This window comes from Triticum urartu, chromosome 5, assembly GCF_003073215.2.
Source record: "Triticum urartu cultivar G1812 chromosome 5, Tu2.1, whole genome shotgun sequence".
NCBI lineage: Eukaryota > Viridiplantae > Streptophyta > Magnoliopsida > Poales > Poaceae > Triticum > Triticum urartu.
Genome location: NC_053026.1, coordinates 85,860,949 through 85,882,792, shown reverse-complemented (window position 1 = coordinate 85,882,792; position 21,844 = coordinate 85,860,949).

Here is a 21,844-nt window from a genome sequence, read left to right as displayed (position 1 = left end):
CTTAAGAAGATGTACGGGAGGGATTAGAGCTCACGTAGAAGCTCGTGGAGGGCTCGAGGACGCCGGAGCTGCTCAGAGATGGGTGAATCGAAGACGAGCAGTGGCGGTTACCGACGGAGGGGATCGACAGATGTGGCGTCGTCTTGGCGTTCCAGCTCGAGGCAGTCCACGTTGAGGTCGAGGACGATGGCCCACGTCTTCTGGACAAGGTGGAGTGGTGAGCGGAGCACGGTGGCTACGCCGGCAGAAAATCCATGGCGACGGCTATGCTCGGATTTGTGTGGGAGATAAGAGAAGCAGCGCGGGGGAGGGAATGAATGGCGCTAGGGTTCGTCATGGGCATCGCGGGGGTACTTATCCGTCATGGGGAGGGAGTGGATGCTTGACACGGCGACGATCAGTGGCGTGGACGGCGTGCGCGCACTGCCAGCGCCATGGATGAACAGGAGAGGGAGACAAAGGCGCCGGTGGATGATGACCCACAAGTATAGGGGATCTATCGTAGTCCTTTCGATAAGTAAGAGTGTCGAACCCAACGAGGAGCAAAAGGAAATGATAAGCAGTTTTCAGTAAGGTGTTCTTTGCAAGCACTGAAATTATCGGTAACAGGTAGTTTTGTGATAAGATAATTTGTAACGGGTAGCAAGTAATAGAAGTAAATAAGGTGCAGCAAGGTGGACCAATCCTTTTTGCAGCAAAGCACAAGCCTGGACAAAGTCTTATATAAAGGAAAGCGCTCCCGAGGACACATGGGAATTATCGTCAAGCTAGTTTTCATCACGTTCATATGATTCGCGTTCGGTACTTTGATAATTTGATATGTGGGTGGACCGGTGCTTGGGTACTGCCCTTCCATGGAAAAGCATACCACTTATGATTAACCCCTATTTCAAGCATCTGTAACTACAAAAGAAGTATTAAGGTAAACCTAACCATAGCATGAAACATATGGTTCCAAATCAGCCCCTTACGAAGCAACTCATAAACTAGGGTTTAAGCTTCTGTCACTCTAGCAACCCATCATCTACTTATTACTTCCCAATGCCTTCCCCTAGGCCCAAACAATGGTGAAGTGCCATGTAGTCGACGTTCACATGACACCACTAGAGGAAAGACAACATACATCTCATCAAAATATCAAACGAATACCAAATTCACATGACTACTTATAGCAAGACTTCTCCCATGTCCTCGGGAACAAACGTAACTACTCACAAATAATATTCATGTTCATAATCAGAGGGGTATTAATATGCATAAAGGATCTGAACATATGATCTTCCACCAAGTAAACCAACTAGCATCAACTAAAAGGAGTAATCAACACTACTAGCAACCCACAGGTACCAATCTGAGGTTTTGAGACAAAGATTGGATAGAAGAGATGAACTAGGGTTTGAGATGAGATGGTGCTGGTGAAGATGTTGATGGAGATTGACCCCCTCCCGATGAGAGCATCGATGGTGATGGCGATGGTGATGATTTTCCCCCTCTCGGAGGGATGTTTCCCCGGCAGAACAGCTCCGCCGGAGCCCTAGATTGGTTCCGCCAAGGTTCCTCCTCGTGGCGGCGGAGTTTCGTCCCGTAAGCTTGCTTATGATTTTTTTTTCGGACGAAAGACCTCATATAGCAGAAGATGGGCACCAGGGGCCTGCCAGGGGGCCCACGAGATAGGGGCGCGCCTAGGGGGTAGGGCGCGCCCCCACCCTCGTGGCCAGGGTGTGGGCCCCCTCTAGTAAATTCTTTCGCCGGTATTTTATATATATTCCAAAACGTGCTCCCGTGAAGTTTCAGGACTTTTGGAGTTGTGCAGAATAGGTCTCTAATATTTGCTCCTTTTCCAGCCCAGAATTCTAGCTGTCGGCATTCTCCCTCTTCATGTAAACCTTGTAAAATAAGACAGAATAGGCATACGTATTGTGACATAATGTGTAATAACAGCCCATAATGCAATAAATATCTATATAAAAGCATGATGCAAAATGGACGTATCAACTCCCCCAAGCTTAGACCTCACTTGTCCTCAAGTAGAAGCCGATATCGAAAAATATGTCCACATGTTTAGAGATAGAGGTATCGACAAAATAGAATACGGACATGAGGGCATCATGATCATTCTTATAACAGCAACATATATATATATATTGTCATATGATTTCTTATGCTAAAGTAACAATTCATTCACAATTTCAAGTATGAATCAGAAACTTCATTGAAAACTAGCAAACTATAATCTCAATCATTGAAGCAATTGCAATTTATCATAACATCGGAAAGAGTCAAAATAAGAGCTTTTCAGCATGTCCACATGCTCAACTATCATTTAGTCTTTCACAATTGCTAACATTCATGCAATATTTATGGGTATGAAGTTTCAATTGGACACAGAGAAAGATAGGGGCTTATAGTTTTGCCTCCCAACCTTTTACCTCAAGGGTAATGTCAACAATAATAGTTCATGAAAATTCACATCCAATTAGCTATAAATATAAGAATATTTCCAACACATTGTGCTTGCCAATGGATAAAATGTAAAAAGGAAAGGTGAAGATCACCATGACTCTTGTATGAAGTATAAGACAAGAATAAAAGATAGGCCCTTCGCAGAGGGAAGCAGAGGTTGTCATGTGCTTTTATGGTTGGATGCACAAAATCTTAATGCGAAAGAACGTCACTTTATATTGCCACTTGTGATATGGACCTTTATTATGCAGTCCGTCGCTTTTATTTGTTCCACATCACAAGATTGTATAAAGCTTATTTTCTCCACACTAATAAATCATACATATTTAGAGAGAAATTTTATTGCTTGCAACAATGACAACTTCCTTGAAGGATCTTACTCAATCCATAGGTATATATGGTGGACTCTCATGGCAAAACTGGGTTTAAGGATATTTGGAAGCACAAGTAGCATCTCTACTTGGTGCAAAGAATTTGGCTAGCATGAGGGTGATACGTCTCCAACGTATCTATAATTTATGAAGTATTCATGCTATTATATTATCTGTTTTGGATGTTTATGGGCTTTATTATACACTTTTATATTATTTTTGGGACTAACCTATTAAGCCAGAGCCCAGTGCCAGTTTTTCCCTTGTTTTAGAGTATCGCAGAAAAGGAAGATCAAACGGAGTCCAATTGACCTGAAACTTCACCGAACTTATTTTTGGACTAGAAGAAACCCACGGAGTATCGGAGATGGACCAGGAGAGTCCCGGGCTGCCCACGAGGGTGGGGGCACGCCCACCCCCTGGGCGCGCCCCCCTGCCTCATGGACAGCCCGGAGATCCACTGACGTACTTCTTGCTCCTATATATACCCATATACCCTAAAAACTTCGGGGAACAGAATAGATCGGGAGTTCCGCCGCCAGAAGCCTCCGTAGCCACCGAAAACCAATCTAGACCCGTTCTGGCACCCTACCGTAGGGGGGAATCCTTCACCGGTGGCCATCTTCATCATCCCGACGCTCTCCATGACGAGGAGGGAGTAGTTCTCCCTCGGGGCCGAGGGTATGTACTAGTAGCTATGTGTTTGATCTTTCTTTCTCTCTCTCTCTCATGTTCTTGAGGTGGTACGTGTAACATCCCAAAATTCTAAATTCTGGAATGTTATATTAATTAAATATTTATGATTGTTTGTTTGATTGTTGTGTGATTGATTATGTGAAATTGAGTGGAATTTGAAAAAAATTGAAAGTTGAATGAGAGGGAATGAAATGACTTTCCCAAACTTCACCTTGCATCTTTATCTCCAAGAATTCAAACACAAAATCCTAGAGTAAAGAAGACATGACTTCTTCCATTTAAAATGAAAAATGGTTTTGAAAAGATTTGAATTCCATTTGCACATATTTCAAATTCAGAAGCTTTATGCAACTCAATGATTTTCATGAGAGAAGATAAAATGACTTCTTCAAATTATATGAAATAGAGTTGCAAGTGGTTTGAAATTTAAATTCAAAACCATTTATGAGTTATTTGACTTTTAATCAAATTACTTTTCTCCTAAAATTAAATAAATGGAAATAAGGGTAAAATGATTCCCTTCAATGGAAAGTTAGGAGAAAATAATTTTGAAGTCATTTTGGTATTTTAAAAATGATTTTTGTTGGGTTTTAATGCAATAGTACCACTATTTCCTTTATTTGAATTTTTTAGATTTTATTTGCCACTGAAAATATGTTCATGTTTTAGGAATTTTTATTCTGAAAATTTTGGTATATAATATGTCTATATAAAATGTTTTTTTATTTTGTGTATTTGTTTGCATCGCTGTTTAAAAAAACACAGAGCCCGCCAGGCAAGTCGGCCCAGCAGGCCGAGCCAGGCCAGCCTTAGCGCCCAGGCTTGCACGAGAGCTGCCCTAGAGAGCGCTCCCAGCTCCCATGAACCGCCGCTACCCTTTTCCTCGTTCTCTCTCTCTCCCACGTAACCCTCTCTCCCCTCATTTTTCTTTCTTTCTTGTGAGTCTTTCGTCTGATCATTGGGGTCCACCTCGTCTTCAACTTCCTGTACACGAAACAGAGGAGGTCAGCACATGCACGACGCCGCCACCGCGCACGCGATGGCCAAACCCTAGCCCACGGCCTAGCTCCTCCCCAAGGAAAACGTCCTATATATACCCCTACCTTTCCTCTCGTGATCACCTTCGAAAACTCTCTCTAAAACCATCCACAGCCGCCGCCGTCGCCGTTTGGATCTCGCCACAGCCGCCGCTGTCCGCCATCTATTCCGACACCGGTGAGCTCTCTTAGCTTCTCCAACTCCGGCCAACGGCCTAGTCTACCCCCACGATCTGTTTTGACATGATTTTCCTCTCCTTCGTCATATACAGAGGCAGCCCCAACTCCGTGCGCCCCGCTGGAGCACCAAGCTCCGCCGCCTCGTCCTCGTCATCTCCGCTGTCTCCGCACGTGTACGCATTGTTCAGCTTCACCCGAGCATTTGGTAGCTACAGATCGCACCCACGTAGGCCCAATAGCGCCCGTTTGTTTTTTTCTGTATTTTCGTTTCTGTTTTTTAAAACAGAAAAGTTTCAGTTTCGTAAATTCTATATCTCTTAGGTTATTTATATTTTTTGATTGATTCTTTTTGCTCTAGTCTGCAAATTTCCTAAAGTTTGTGTACAAAACAGATTCGGCCATGTTTTAGTTTTAAAAAATTGGTTTATATGGGTTTTAGTCAGATTAGTATTTCTACTATAATATGAGCAAGAATTAATATTATTAGGCGATTATTTTTGCCACTACTTTGTTTTGACCTTGCATAGCAGTAGGATTAATTTGCGTACTTATAGATTTTATTAAAACTAGTTTTTCACGAAAACAACACTGCGCTAGTTGTTTTTAACCTGCTGCTGTTTTCTGTTGTTTTAATTATTTTAAAATTTATTTTCACCTCTGTTATATTTTATTTCAGATTTGTTTCTGTAGTATTAGAGGGTGAAATTTTATTTACAGAAAAATAAAACGTTTTATTTCTTTTTCTTACTAGTTTTGTTTTAAGCATAATTAGAGTTGTAATTTAGCTTTTTATGTGTTTCCCTTTTGCTAGTAAAACTTTATGAAAAATACTTTATGTTAACTTAGTTGATTTCAATTTTATTTTTTGTTAAAATTATTAGTTTAGTATTTTCTTTGTTAAGTTTTGCTTACGAAAAAACTATTTTTGTAGTTAAGGCAAAAGGTTTTCCTAGTAGGTTCTTTATAGTTTTCCCCTATTAGTTCTTTCGATGTGTTATTTGTTTTGTATTAGGTTTTCTTATTGAGTTTTCTTTTGATTATTAGATTTTCTTGCTAGAATGCTTGCTTATGTGAATGTCATGTTTTTTATTATAGATTTCATCGGAGAGTTGCGTATAGTCCTATCAAGTTATTTTCGAGAGCGTTGTTATCTTCATCAACTTACGAGGCAAGTTCACTTTGACCATGTTTTTCATACCTATGTTTTATTTGCATGTAGTAGCACCCTTTTAGTAATCCCTCCAGTAGTGATATTGATTTCTTGTAGTGGAGTAGAATGCATGAGGTAGGAACCCATCACCCTGTTACCAAGCCCGGGACGATATTTATTTTAATGCTACGCTATAGTAGACGGGGTTGGTATGAGTGCTCGGGAGTGGTGTGAGAATGGAGGACTCTACGTCAATGATGACAACTTCATGGTGTCATCGGCAAGGACTGCATCTTTATGATCTCAAGACCTCAAGATTTCGAGACTCGAGACAAGAATTCAATACACACTACTGGGTGAAGGACGGTTGACGGGCACCCTGGTGGAACCAGTGGATAGCCGGGATGCATGGAGAAGCTCCATGACATCTTGCGGAAAGCTTCACCCAGACTCAAAGAGACGGAAGAATACTTCATGCTCGGAAGCTTACCTGTGCAACCGCAAGTCACTATGGGCTCTGGCTTGGTTGACCCTAGTGGTGACTCTGGCTGGGACGGTGCTAGTAGATGTAGAACTACGGTAGGATTGGATGAGCACCGGACAATGGTCAGGGGAACTCTTCGGAAGACCATGTTTCGGTCGTCTTGTTCTCAAACAACCTGAAGTGCGAGAACGTAAAAGGAGGGATCAAATCTTGCGGGTAAAGTGTACAAACCTCTGCAGAGTGTTAAAACCTAATCGATTAGCCGTGTCCCCGGTTACGGACAATTTGAGCCTCTGGACTTGGATCTATCTTGGAACTCTCAACACCGGACTGATAACATAATTGTGGGCAACTTATGATGATTTGGGTATGAGACATCGGTTGGCGGAACCATGTCATGATAGAAAACTCCGTAGTACAGACTCCTGATATTCCTTTGTTGTAGGGAAAATAAAACCAGCTTTTATGCAAAAACATCAGACACAGAGCCACAAAGCCATATTGCATATAGAATAGTTTTATCATCTGCTTTCTCATGTTGTGATCTTATCGGTACATTCAATGTACTGACCTACACGGCTGCAACGTCTCATGTTGCATATATGTTCCTTCCGATGAGTAAGAGTACGGTACAGGGTTACGGTCTACACTCAACCTGCCGATGGCGTTGATGGGACTCCACCCCCGATTGTTTGTTTCCGCTGAGACTTATGAGGTATATATCAGTTTTACGTTATTTATACATGTGATTGCACTTTGATATATACATTGATGTACTGTGTGTGCCAGCATACCGATCCAGGGATGGCACAGGTACACAGAGGCTTGACCGTCTGAGGTCGGGACATTACAGATATGGTATCAAAGGACATGTTGACTGTAGGACGTGACCCTAGAAATCAGAAAGCCCCTAGGACATGAAATCTCTAAAACTTTATTTTCAAAAGAATCTATTACTTCTCATCTTTTCTGATTTTATCAAATATCCTTTCTTACCTCAAATAGTTAGAATATACCCCTTTCCCTTTTGACCACACGGAAGATCAACTGAAGCCGCTCCAAGAAGGACAAGATATCGGACAACCTATGACCATTTCAGAGTAAAGAGGAATTCACCATGCATTAGAAGAGTTGAAGCTACAACAGTTGAAGACTCCGAAGACTTGAAGAATCTGAAGAATTATTTGACCTTTAGAAGACCAAACCCATGTTATATACTTACGTTAGATGCGGCGATTTGTGAGCTGTCATTTGTTTGATGTTTTTCCGATAGCCACAAACAAAAAACCATTTCTTCAAAACTATTGCTTGTATTGTGTGTATCTCCCCACCTCTGCCTTATCTCACCCTAAAACCCTTGGACCCGGTAGATGATGAATGAAGTTGGGATGGTATTCTCTGGACCGAAAACCCAGCCGGAGGCAGAGCTATGGATTCAGAACATGGAGAATCACTTTGGGAGCAATTTGGTTTCAAGGAAGAATGAAGTATCGTACGCTCTTTAGTACTTTGAAGGAAGTGCTACAACATGGTGGTAGATGCAACAAGCTATATAGGGATGGAATGGAGCAAGGACTTGGTAAGAATTCAAGAAGACTCTAACAAGATCCCGTCTTATCCGGAAGCACCATGATACCCCAAGAAATAAACCTTGTGCCTGCAAGATGTGCGGAGAAATAGGACACACCCAGGAGAAACACAAGGATGGATGCCCTCATTATGAGGAGAAACACCCACCTGAGGAATGCCCAACTAGTCAGGTGACTTGTTTCTTGTGTGAAGGAACCACCCACTACCCAGCTCAGTGCCACATTTACCCCACGGTGCAACAAACTATTCAGAAGCAGGAAGAAGGAATGAAAGAAGCCCTCCGAGAAGTTATGAAAGAACCTGTGATTAAGGAAAGTGTTGAAGACCCTGATGGAGAAAGCCTCAACAGATTTTACTCCAATGCCTGTTATTCATGTGGAGAAGGAGGACATTTTTCACAGTATTGCACCAAGGAAAGAAAAGAGTATCTAGGATACTTACCAACAGAAGCAGTGGAGTTTGATCCACGGGGAATAGAACATTTGATCAGAACGAAGAAAACCAGGAAGAGAAAACAAACACATCCTCAGAACAACCCAATTTTTGCAAAGAGGGACAAGAGTCATATTACCTGTTTTGAATGTAAGGACGTCGGGCATTATGCCAATGATTGTCTCGAAAGGAAGCAAGGAACTCAAGGAGCAGGCACCATCACCAAGAAGCCTCAAGACATGCAAGAAGTTATTTGTTTTCGTTGCAAGGAAGCAGGACATTTTGCTAGGGATTGTTCAAATCATGAGAAAGCTGGAGCTGAGTAGTGGAGATGTTGATATCAGTAATAAGGGTGGTATGGGAAACACTTTTTCATAAGAACGCGGGGTTGAGTTATGAAATAGATTACTCAGAGATTGTAATAACCCATGACTCAATAAAGTTGATATGTCATATGCTGAAAGGCTTTAAGGAGTTGTTATGTTTTATCTTGGAAATTAATATTCTAGGTGACATGGAACAAAATGAGTTGTGATGCATAAACTGGATGTTGGAAATTGAGTTTGAAGTTTTGTTTGGATGATATGAATGTGTACCCAAGGAGATATGTACCTTATTCTGAGCACCATTTTTTGTTTTACAACTGCAGATGACGACCCTTTATGAGTCTTTCCTTAAGGGCCCAGAAACAATCATGACCCTGACAAGTGATCATGATTACCCGAAGATCCTGAAGGACATGATGAAGCATATTCACCTTGAAGGAGATGCAGTCTACAAAGGCTACCCCTTCATGCAAAAGGGAGTGGAACTTTGGTATGTGGAGGTACACCTCCATCGTATGAAAGGAGTTTGCCCAAAGACGATGGGGCAGTACCTTTTCATCTCATGTGTACCACAAGCAACTTTCTTCGACGATGTTCGTGAAGCAGCCATGGAAGCCATACGCCAGATCGGAGATATTCTTGAAGCAAGACTCCATTATACTCAGGAATACCTAAGAGAAGTGCATGCAGAGATGATGGAAATGAAGCTCAAGGCCACCATGATGAAACAGAAGATTGAAGATTTCAAGGCGCATGTCGCACAATTCCAGTGGGACTGAAGAATCCTCAAGGAGGAAAAATGAATAAAGTTGGAAGTAATGCCTGACCATACCAAACCATGTGGGTGGCAGCATTTGTAATAAAGTACTTTTTGGAATTTGGATTTACGAAAAATGGTTAAGGATGTAATAAAAGATTTGATATGAAAATAATATGATTTATGGATAAACTAGTGCATTTTTTTGGTGTGGTAGTACTCCGTAAAGACACAGGATCAATGATGAAACGATTGTATTATTCATGACGGTCCATAGAATGGAGCTGGACCAAATAAGTTGGAGTTTTGTATGATCGTCACCACAAGGGTATGAAGGAAGAAGTACTATTGGATTCGAAGGAGTTGTAATGTTGGAATATGGAATGATAATCCTTGAATAGATGAGTTAAAATTGTACAAGAGTTGAAGTGGGCCATAACCCACAGGCCCAGGAGTTAATAAGAAGCAAGCACTCTCTTGCTGAAGGAAGATATTTTGGAAGAAAACTCTGAGTTAATCAACCAACATTTTTAGGAGGATACGAAAACCCGAGGGTTGTGAAGACACGTTAGATGTCCTGTTCAGCTTGCAGAAACAATGGATTTATTCTAACTCAGTTCGTTGACAAGAGAAATTCTGCAATGCTTGTGAGTATGCCCAAGTGTTAGAATACGTGATTTGATGTCTGCATATGTAGTAATGGTTCAAGTACGGGATGGATTGGCCCCCATACCGGAGACTTCTATCATGAACTATCATATGTTGATGGAAAATCAGAGAGCCTTGAAAACCCTAGAAGAGTGTCGACACGTTAAGCCAAAACCATATAAGGGTAGGATGATTGATCCATATACCAGGCACCTATTGCCAATCGTAGGATATACGGTGAGATTCAACCAAACCCATTTTTCTGTAGAAGAAACCATACATGGTTGACCACCATGAGAATTTCACTAGTTATTTAGTATTGGCGACAGACCAGTCAGCTAAGAAGACCCAGTCTCGGAAGAATGTCACCAGGATGAAAGGACACGTGTTTAAGGAAAAGGATATGCCCCGACCGGAAGAGCACCCGTGAAAGAGCTATTCCGGAGTATATGAGAACACCGACACCAGTAACACAAAAGGATGGAGTACATGAGTTTTGTCGGAACCATACCCATGATTTTAAGTGTGGTAGCACACTAGACCCTTCCGACCAAAATATTTGCTGGAAGACCCCCAAACCCTAACCTTTTCTTTCTAGCCTCTTTGAATCTCGAGGACGAGATTCATTTTACGTGTGATAGTTTGTAACATCCCAAAATTCTAAATTTTGGAATGTTATATTAATTAAATATTTATGATTGTTTGTTTGATTGTTGTGTGATTGATTATGTGAAATTGAGTGGAATTTGAAAACTTTTTGAAACTTGAATGAGAGGGAATGAAATGACTTTCCCAAACTCCACCTTGCATCTTTATCTCCAAGAATTCAAACACAAAACCCTAGAGTAAAGAAGACATGACTTCTTCCATTTAAAATGGAAAAGGGTTTTGAAAAGATTTGAATTCCATTTGTACATATTTCAAATTCAGAAGCTTTATGCAACTCAATGATTTTCATGAGAGAAGATAAAATGACTTCTTCAAATTATATGAAATAGAGTTGGAAGTGGTTTGAAATTCAAATTCAAAACCATTTAGGAGTTATTTGACTTTTAATCAAATTATTTTTCTCCTAAAATTAAATAAATGGAAATAAGGGTAAAATGATTCCCTTCAATGGAAAGTTAGGAGAAAATAATTTTGAAGTCATTTTGGTATTTAAAAATGATTTTTGTTGGGTTTTAATGCAACAGTACCACTATTTGCTTTATTTGAATTTTTTTAGATTTTATTTGCCACTGAAAATATGTTCATTTTTTAGGAATTTTTATTCTGAAATTTTTGGTATATAATATGTCTATATAAAATGTTTTTTTATTTTGTGTATTTGTTTGCATCGCTGTTTAAAAAAACACAGAGCCCGCCAGGCCAGTCGGCCCAGCAGGCCGAGCCAGGCCAGCCTTAGCGCCCAGGCTTGCACGAGAGCTGCCCTAGCGAGCGCTCCCAGCTCCCATGAGCCGCCGCTACCCTTTTCCTCGTTTTCTCTCTCTCCCACGTAACCCTCTCTCCCCTCATTTTCTTTCTTTCTTGTGAGTCTTTCCTCTGATCACTGGGGTCCACCTCGTCTTCAACTTCTTGTACACAAAACAGAGGAGGTCAGCACATGCACGACGCCGCTACCGCACACGCGATGTCCAAACCCTAGCCCACAGCCTACCTCCTCCCCAAGGAAAACGTCCTATATATACCCCCTACCTTTCCTCTCACGATCCCCTTCGAAAACTCTCTCTAAAACCATCCACAGCTGCCGCCATCGCCGTTCGGATCTCGCTGCAGCCGCCGCTGTCCGCCGTCTATTCCGACACCGGTGAGCTCTCCTAGCTTCTCCAACTCCGGCCAACGGCCTAGTCTACCCCCACGATCTGTTTTGACATGATTTTCCTCTCCTTCGTCATATACAGAGGCAGCCCCAACTCCGTGCGCCCCGCCGGAGCACCGAGCTCCGCCGCCTCGTCCTCGTCATCTCCGCTGTCCCCGACGACCCCTCACCCCACCTTCAACGAAAATCGATCGCCCTAAACGACCCGCACCCGCTGGACATCGCCGCCTCCACCACCGGCGACCTGAGCCACCACCCCGCCGGTGCCCTACTTCCCTGCGAGCGCCTACCTCTTTGTAGGCAACAACAATGAGCGCCTCCTTCCGGGTTTTTTCGAAACGTTAAGTGCAAATAATATTAGATCGGTTTTCCTTATAGATTGGTTCCTCGGTTTAGATCGAACCGGCTCCCCGGTCTTCTGTTAAATAAATGCACGTGTACATATTGTTAAGTTTCGCCCGAGCGTTTGGTAGCTACGGATCACACCCCCGTAGGCCCAATAGCGCCTGTTTGTTTTTTTCTGTATTTTCGTTTCTGTTTTTTAAAACAGAAAAGTTTCAGTTTCGTAAATTCTATATCTCTTAGGTTATTTATATTTTTTGATTGATTCTTTTTGCTCTAGTCCGCAAATTTCCTAAAGTTTCTATACAAAACAGATTTGGCCATGTTTTAGTTTTAAAAAATTGTTCTATATGGGTTTTAGTCAGATTAGTATTTCTACTATAATATGAGCTGGAATAAATATTTTTAGGCGATTCTTTTTGCCACAACTTTGTTTTGACCTTGCATAGCAGTAGCATTACTTTGCGTACTTATAGATTTTATTAAAATTAGTTTTCACGAAAACAACACTGCGCTAGTTATTTTCAACCTACTGTTGTTTTCTGTTGTTTTAATTATTTTAAAATTTATTTTCACCTCTGTTATATTTTATTTCAGATTTGTTTCTGTAGTATTAGAGGGTGAACTTTTATTTACAGAAAAATAAAATGTTTTATTTCTTTTTCTTACTAGTTTTGTTTTAAGCATAATTAGAGTTGTAATTTAGCTTTTTATGTGTTTCCCTTTTTCTAGTAAAACTTTATGAAAAATACTTTATGTTAACTTAGTTGATTTAAATTTTATTTTCTGTTAAAATTATTAGTTTAGTATTTTCTTTGTTAAGTTCTGCTTAGGACAAAACTATTTTTGTAGTTAAGGCAAAAGGTTTTCCTAGTAGGTTCTTTATAGTTTTCCCCTATTAGTTCTTTCGATGTGTTATTTGTTTTGTATTAGGTTTTCTTATTGAGTTTTCTTTTGATTGTTAGATTTGCTTGCTAGAATGCTTGCTTATGTGAATGTCATGTTTGTTATTATAGATTTCATCAGAGAGTTGCGTATAGTCCTATCAAGTTATTTTCGAGAGCGTTGTTATCTTCATCAACTTACGAGGCAAGTTCACTTTGACCATGTTTTTCATACCTATGTTTTATTTGCATGTAGTAGCATCCTTTCAATAATCTCTCCAGTAGTGATATTGATTTCTTGTAGTGGAGTAGAATGCATGAGGTAGGAACCCATCACCCTGTTACCAAGCCCGGGACGTTATTTATTTTAATGCTACGCTATAGTAGACGGGGTTGGTATGTGTGCTCGCGAGTGGTGTGAGAATGGAGGACTCTACGTCAATGATGACAACTTCATGGTGTCATCGACAAGGACTGCATCTTTATGACCTCAAGACCTCAAGATTTCGAGACTCGAGACAAGAATTCAATACACACTACTGGGTGAAGGATGGTTGACGGGCACCCTGGAGGAACTAGTGGATGGCCGGGATGCATGAAGAAGCGCCATGACATCTTGCGGAAAGCTTCACCCAGACTCAAAGAGACGGAAGAATACTTCATGCCCGGAAGCTTACCTGTGCAACCGCAAGTCACTATGGGCTCTGGCTTGGTTGACCCTAGTGGTGACTCTGGCTGGCACGGTGCTAGAAGATGTAGAACTACGGTAGGATTGGATGAGCACCGGACAATGGTCAGGGGAACTCTTCGGAAGACCATGTTTCGGTCGTCTTGTTCTCAAACAACCTGAAGTGCGAGAACGTAAAAGGAGGGATCAAATCTTGCGGGTAAAGTGTACAAACCTCTGCAGAGTGTTAAAACCTAATCGATTAGCCGTGTCCCCGGTTACGGACAATTTGAGCCTCTGGACTTGGATCTATCTCGGAACTCTCAACACCGGACTGATAACATAATTGTGGGCAACTTATGATGATTTGCGTATGAGACATCGGTTAGAGGAACCATGTCATGATAGAAAACTCCATAGTACAGACTCCTGATATTCCTTTGTTGTAGGGAAAATAAAACCAGCTTTTACGAAAAAACATCAGACACAGAGCCACAAAGCCATATTGCATATAGAATAGTTTTATCATCTACTTTCTCATGTTGTGATCTTATCGGTACATTCAATGTACTGACCTACACGGCTGCAACGTCTCATGTTGCATATATGTTCCTTCCGATGAGTAAGAGTACGGTACAGGGGTTACGGTCTACACTCAACCTGCCGATGGCGTTGATGGGACTCCACCCCCGATTGTTTCTTTCCGCTGAGACTTATGAGGTATATATCAGTTTTACGTTATTTATACATGTGATTGCACTTTGATATATACATTGATGTACTGTGTGTGCCAGCATACCGATCCAGGGATGGCACAGGTACACAGAGGCTTGACCGTCTGAGGTCGGGACGTTACAGCACGATCTTGATGTATCGCGAGCTTTGCTATTATAGTTGGATCTTATGATGTTTCTCCCCCTCTACTCTCTTGTAATGGATTGAGTTTTCCCTTTGAAGTTATCTTATCGGATTGAGTCTTTAAGGATTTGAGAACACTTGATGTATGTCGTGCGTGGGATACCCATGGTGACAATGGGGTATTCTATTGATCCACTTGATGTATATTTTGGTGATCAACTTGCGGGTTCCGCCCATGAACCTATGCATAGGGGTTGGCACACGTTTTTGTCTTGACTCTCCGGTAGAATCTTTGGGGCACTCTTTGAAGTTCTTTGTGTTGGTTGAATAGATGAATCTGAGATTGTGTGATGCATATCGTATAATCATACCCACGAATACTTGAGGTGACATTGGAGTATCTAGGTGACATTAGGGTTTTGGTTGATTTGTGTCTTAAGGTGTTATTCTAGTACGAAATCTTTGATAGATTGAACGGAAAGAATAGCTTCGTGTTATTTTACTACGGACTCTTGAATAGATAGATCAGAAAGGATAACTTTGAGGTGGTTTCATACCTACCATAATCTCTTCGTTTGTTCTCCGCTATTAGTGACTTTGGAGTGACTCTTTGTTGCATGTTGAGGGATAGTTATATGATCCAATTATGTTATTATTGTTGAGGGAACTTGCACTAGTGAAAGTATGAACCCTAGGCCTTGTTTCAACACATTGCAATACCGTTTGTGCTCACTTTTATCATTAGTTACCTTGCTGTTTTTATATTTTCAGATTACAAAAACCTTTATCTACTATCCATATACCACTTGTATCACCATCTCTTCGCCGAACTAGTGCACCTATACAATTTACCATTGTATTGGGTGTGTTGGGGACACAAGAGACTCTTTGTTATTTGGTTGCAGGGTTGCTTGAGAAAGACCATCTTCATCCTACGCCTCCTACGGATTGATAAACCTTAGGTCATCCACTTGAGGGAAATTTGCTACTGTCCTACAAACCTATGCACTTGGAGGCCCAACAACGTCTATAAGAAGAAGGTTGTGTAGTAGACATCAAGCTCTTTTCTGGCGCCGTTGCCGAGGAGGTTAGCGCTTGAAGGTATATCTTTAGATCTTGCAATCGAATCTTTTTGTTTCTTGTTTTAGCACTAGTTTAGTTTATAAAATAAAACTACAAATAATAATATGGAATTGAGTTAACCTCATACGCTTCATCTTTTTAATATCTTTCGTGAGTATGATGGAAAGGAAAATTGTGCCTAAGTGTTAGAAAAAGAATGCATTCTAATGTTTGGCACTAAATATTTGAATGATGAGCATGATTGCAATGTTGTTAGTATGAATTCCTTGAATATCCATGATACTAATGATATGCAAAGCCACAAGCTTGGGGAAGCTATGTTTGATGAAGACGATATTTTTTGTCCCCCAAGTTTTGATGAGCAAATTTATTATGATGAAAGCATGCCTCCTATTTATGATGATTATATTGATGAAAGTGGATTTGGAGAGGTCATGAATTTATTTTGTGATGAATCCACTATTCCGGAAGAGGTTCCAATTGATTATGAGAACAAAGTTGCTATCTATGATGATTATTGTGATGACTTCTATGCTATAAAGAATAATGATATCCATGAAACTTGTCATCATGATTTTAGTTTTCAATTGGATTATGCCTCACATGATAATTATTTTGTTGAGTTTGCTCCCACTATTGTTCATGAGAAGAATTTTGCTTGTGTGGAGAGTAATAAAATTTCTATGCTTGTAGATCATGAAAAGAATGCTTTAGGTGCTGGTTATATTGTTGAATTCATTCATGATGCTACTGAAAATTATTATGAGGGAGGAATATATGCTTGTAGGAATTGCAATAATATCAAGTTTCCTCTCTATGTGCTTAAAGTTTTGAAGTTATGCTTGTTTTACCTTCCTATGCAAGTTGATTCTTGTTCCCACAAGTTGTTTGCTCACAAAATCCCTATGCATAGGAAGAGGGTTAGACTTAAATGTTCTAGTCATATTCTTCATGATGCTCTCTTTATGTTTCAATTCTTATCCTTTATGTGAGCATCATTGAAATCATCATGCCTAGCTAGGGGCGTTAAACGATAGCGCTTGTTGGGAGGCAACCCAATTTTATTTTTGTTCCTTGCTTTTTGCTCCTGTTAGTAATAAATAATTTATCTAGCCCTTTTATGATTGAGTTTTTATGTTTTAATTAGTGTTTGTGCCAAGTAGAAACGTTGGGAAGACTTGGGGAAAGTCTTGTTGATCTTGCTGTAAAAAACAGAAACTTTAGCGCTCACGAGAATTGCTGACATTTTTTTATTGGAGAGTACTATTTAGTTAGTTCTTTTTGAAGATGATTAGTAGATAAATTCCTCACGTTCATAAATTTATTTTAGAATTTTTGGGGTTCCAGAAGTTTGCGTTAGTTACAGATTACTACAGATTGTTCTGTTTTTGACAGATTCTGTTTTTCGTGTGTTGTTTGCTTATTTTAATGAATCTATGGCTAGTAAAAGAGTTTATAAACCATAGAGAAGTTGGAATACAGTATGTTTAACACCAATATAAATAAATAATGAGTTCATTACAGTACCTTGAAGTGGTGTTTTGTTTTCTTTCGCTAACGGAGCATGCGAGTTTTCTGTTAAGTTTTGTGTTGTGAAGTTTTCAAGTTTTGGGTAAAGATTCGATGGATTATGGAATAAGGAGTGACAGGAGCCTAAGCTTGGGGATGCCCAAGGCACCCCAAGGTAATATTCAAGGACAACCAAGAGCCTAAGCTTGGGGATGCCCCGGAAGGCATCCCCTCTTTCGTCTTCGTTCATCGGTAACTTTACTTGGAGCTATATTTTTATTCACCACATGATATGTGTTTTGCTTGGAGCATCAATTTATTTTGTTAGGATTTTCTGATGTCTGTTATAACAATGTTTTTCATCTTTTATTTCAATAAAAGTGGCATTGATAGCCTTTACTATGCCTATTTTACAAGTCCACATGTTGCTGTTTGAAAACAGAAAGTTTACCGCTGTTGCAAAAATTCCCTAGAAAAGTCAGAATGTGATAAAATGTTGAAACCTTTTGCATAATAAGCTCTGATAAATTTACTACAGTGGGAATTTTCTTTCATAATTTTTGGAGGTAGGGAAGTATGGATCTTGCTGCACTCTTTACAGACTGTCCTGTTTAGGCAGATTGCTGTTATGTTTGCATTGTTTGCATATGTTTGCTTCTTTAATGATTCTATTTGAGGATAGGACTATTAAATATGCAGAGGCATTTAGTATGCAATGTTGAATAATAATTTTAGTGATTTGCTACAGTAGAGTATGATAAGGTTTTTGCATTGGTTTATACTAACTTATCTCACGAGTCCTTGTTGAGTTTTGTGTGGATGAAGCTTTTGAGATTTAGGGAGACCGTTATATGAGAGGAATTATACTAACTTGATGTATGTCTTGCGTGGGATACCCGTGGTGACAATGGGGTATTCTATTGATCCACTTGATGTATGTTTTGGTGATCAACTTGCGGGTTTCGCCCATGAACCTATGCATATGTGTTGGCACACGTTTTCGTCTTGACTCTCCGGTAGAAACTTTGGGGCACTCTTTGAAGTTCTTTGTGTTGGTTGAATAGATGAATCTGAGATTGTGTGATGCATATCGTATCATCATACCCACGGATACTTGAGGTGACATTGGAGTATCTAGGTGACATTAGGGTTTTGGTTGATTTGTGTCTTAAGGTGTTATTCTAGTACGAACTCTATGATAGATTGAACAGAAAGAATAGCTTCATGTTATTTTACCACAGACTCTTGAATAGATAGATCAGAAAGGATAACTTTGTGGTGGTTTCGTACCCTACCATAATCTCTTCGTTTGTTCTCCGCTATTAGTGACTTTGGAGTGACTCTTTGTTGCATGTTGAGGGATAGTTATATGATCCAATTATGTTATTATTGTTGAGGGAACTTGCACTAGTGAAAGTATGAACCCTAGGCCTTGTTTCAACACATTGCAATACCGTTTGTGCTCACTTTTATCATTAGTTACCTTGCTGTTTTTATATTTTCAGATTACAAAAACCTTTATCTACGATCCATATACCACTTGTATCACCATCTCTTCGCCGAACTAGTGCACCTATACAATTTACCATTGTATTGGGTGTGTTGGGGACACAAGAGACTCTTTGTTATTTGGTTGCAGGGTTGCTTGAGAGAGACCATCTTCATCCTATGCCTCCTACGGATTGATAAACCTTAGGTCATCCACTTAAGGGAAATTTTCTACTGTCCTACAAACCTCTGCACTTGGAGGCCCAACAACGTCTACAAGAAGAAGGTTTTGTAGTAGACATCAAGCACGGAAGGCAAGATCAACATGTTGGATGATCCATGACAATATAATTTATTTCGGATGTAAGAAAGCATAACCCATTATGTTGTCTTCCTTGTCCAACATTAACTCTTCAACATGTCATATTTTAATGAGTAGCTCACAATCATAAAAGATGTCCAAGATAGTATATTTATATGTGAAAACCTCTCTTTCTTTATTACTTCCTATTAATTGCAACGATGACCAAAACTATGTTTGTCAACTCTCAACAACTTTTATTCATCATACTCTTTATATGTGAAGTCATTACTCTCCATAAGATCCATATGATCTCTTTATTTCTTTTTATTCTTTCTCTTCTCTTTTATTTTTATTCCCTCCAGATCATGGCAAAATAATCAGGCCCTTGACTCATAACTAATCTTTATTATATATAGCTCACGGACTCGATTACATAGAAGGATCATAAAGCAAAACTCAAAACTAAATCATACTAAAACTTTATTCTACTAGATCAAGATATTACCAAAAGGATCGAACTAAGAAAAACGGTAAAGATAGGAGTGTGATGGTGATACGATACCGGGGCACTCCCCCAAGCTTGGCAGTTGCCAAGGGGAGTGCCCATACCCATGTGTTTATGTCTCTTTCTTCGGGGTGGTGATGTGATATTCTTGGCGATGATGCCCCTCAGGATACGATTCTCTTCCTCGAGCTTATTGACTTGCTGCTTGAGGTCCATTATTTCCTTACGGAGCTTGCCCGTGACGGCTAAAGCTCCTTTCACCCAAGGATGTTGCATAGCTGCGGGAGAACAAGTAACACTCTTTTTCATATTTTCATAAGAAAGAAATCTAACATTGGAAGGGATGACCGAGTTTGGAATAGCTGAGCTCTGTAGTTCCCCCATCGTGAATCCGGCTCGGAAACGAGAAGTAACTTCTTGATCCTCCTCCATGGCATCTATCCTTTTCAAGTCGGCCTCCATCTCTTCCTCGTTGATGGCCCAAAGTGGTCAGCATCGCTGTTTGCTCTTGGCCCCGGTATCGGATGAGACACCCGACTCTCCCCGACTGACTCTTGAGAAGACATCTTGCTCTAAATCTGCAGAGAAACTCGAAACAAAAACAGAGGATATTTGCGTGTACGGTGGTCAAAACCTTCGGAGATTATATAATGAATTTTTACCGACCAAAAGAAGTATCGTGCAAGAAAACGGAGTCCGGAGAGCACACGAGGTGCCCACGAGGCAGGGGGCGGCCCAGGGGGGTAGGGCGGCGCCCTCCACCCTCGTGGAAGCCTCGTGTCCTTCCCGGACTGCTTCTTATTTTCCTATTTTCTTAAATATTCCAAAATGGAGAAAAATCTATTAGAACTGTTTTGGAGTCGGTTTACTTACCGTACCACATACCTATTCCTTTTCGGAGTCTGAAACATTCTGGAAAGTGTCCCTTATGTATTCCTCCGGGGTTACGGTTTCAATAACATTAGTTTCAACATTTATGGGATTACCTGAGATATAATGTTTGATTCTTTGACCGTTCACCACCCTCGGATTTGTGCCTTCGAAGTTGTTGATTTTTATGGCACCGGAACGATAGACCTCCTCGATGAACGTAAGGACCTTCCCATTTAGAGAGGAGTTTTCCTGCAAAAAATCTTAAACGAGAGTTGTATAACAATACATAATCACCTACATTAAACTCACATTTTTGTATCCTTTTGTCATGCCATCTTTTAACTTTTTCTTTAAACAGTTTGGCATTCTCATAGGCCTGGGTTCTCCATTCATCAAGTGAGCTAATGTCAAATAGTCTCTTCTCACCAGCAAGTTTGAAGTCATAGTTGAGCTCTTTAATGGCCCAATATGCCTTATGTTCTAGTTCGAGAGGTAAGTGACATGCTTTTCCATAAACCATTTTATACGGAGACATACCCATAGGATTTTTATATGCAGTTCTATAGGCCCATAATGCATCATCAAGTTTCTTGGACCAATTCTTTCTAGATCTATTAACAGTCTTTTGCAAAATTAATTTAAGCTCTCTATTACTCAATTCTACTTGACCACTAGACTGTGGATGATACGGAGATGCAATTCTATGATTAACATCATACTTAGCAAGCATTTTACGGAAAGCACCATGAATAAAATGTGAACCACCATCAGTCATTAAATATCTAGGGACTCCAAACCTCGGAAAAATAACTTCTTTAAGCATCTTAATAGAGGTGTTATGATCAGCACTACTAGTTGGAATAGCTTCTACCCACTTAGTAACATAATCAACAACAACTAAAATATGTGTATACCCATTAGAGGAAGGAAACGGTCCCATATAATCAAAGCCCCAAACATCAAATGGTTCAATAACAAGTGAATAATTCATAGGCATTTCTTGACGTCTACTAATATTACCAATTCTTTGACATTCATCACAAGACAAGACAAACTTACGGGCATCCTTGAAGAGAGTAGGCCAATAAAAACCGGATTGCAATACCTTATGTGCAGTTCTATCTCCAGCATGGTGTCCTCCATAAGCCTCGGAGTGACACTTGCGTAGGATATGTTCCTGTTCATGCTCAGGTACACAACGTCTAATAACACCATCTACTCCTTCTTTATAAAGTGTGGGTCATCCCAGAAGTAATGTCTTAAATCATAGAAAAACTTTTTCTTTTGCTGGTATGTGAAACTAGGTGGTATAAATTTAGCAACAATATATTAGCATAATCAGCATACCATGGAGCAGTACGAGAAGCATTTATGACAG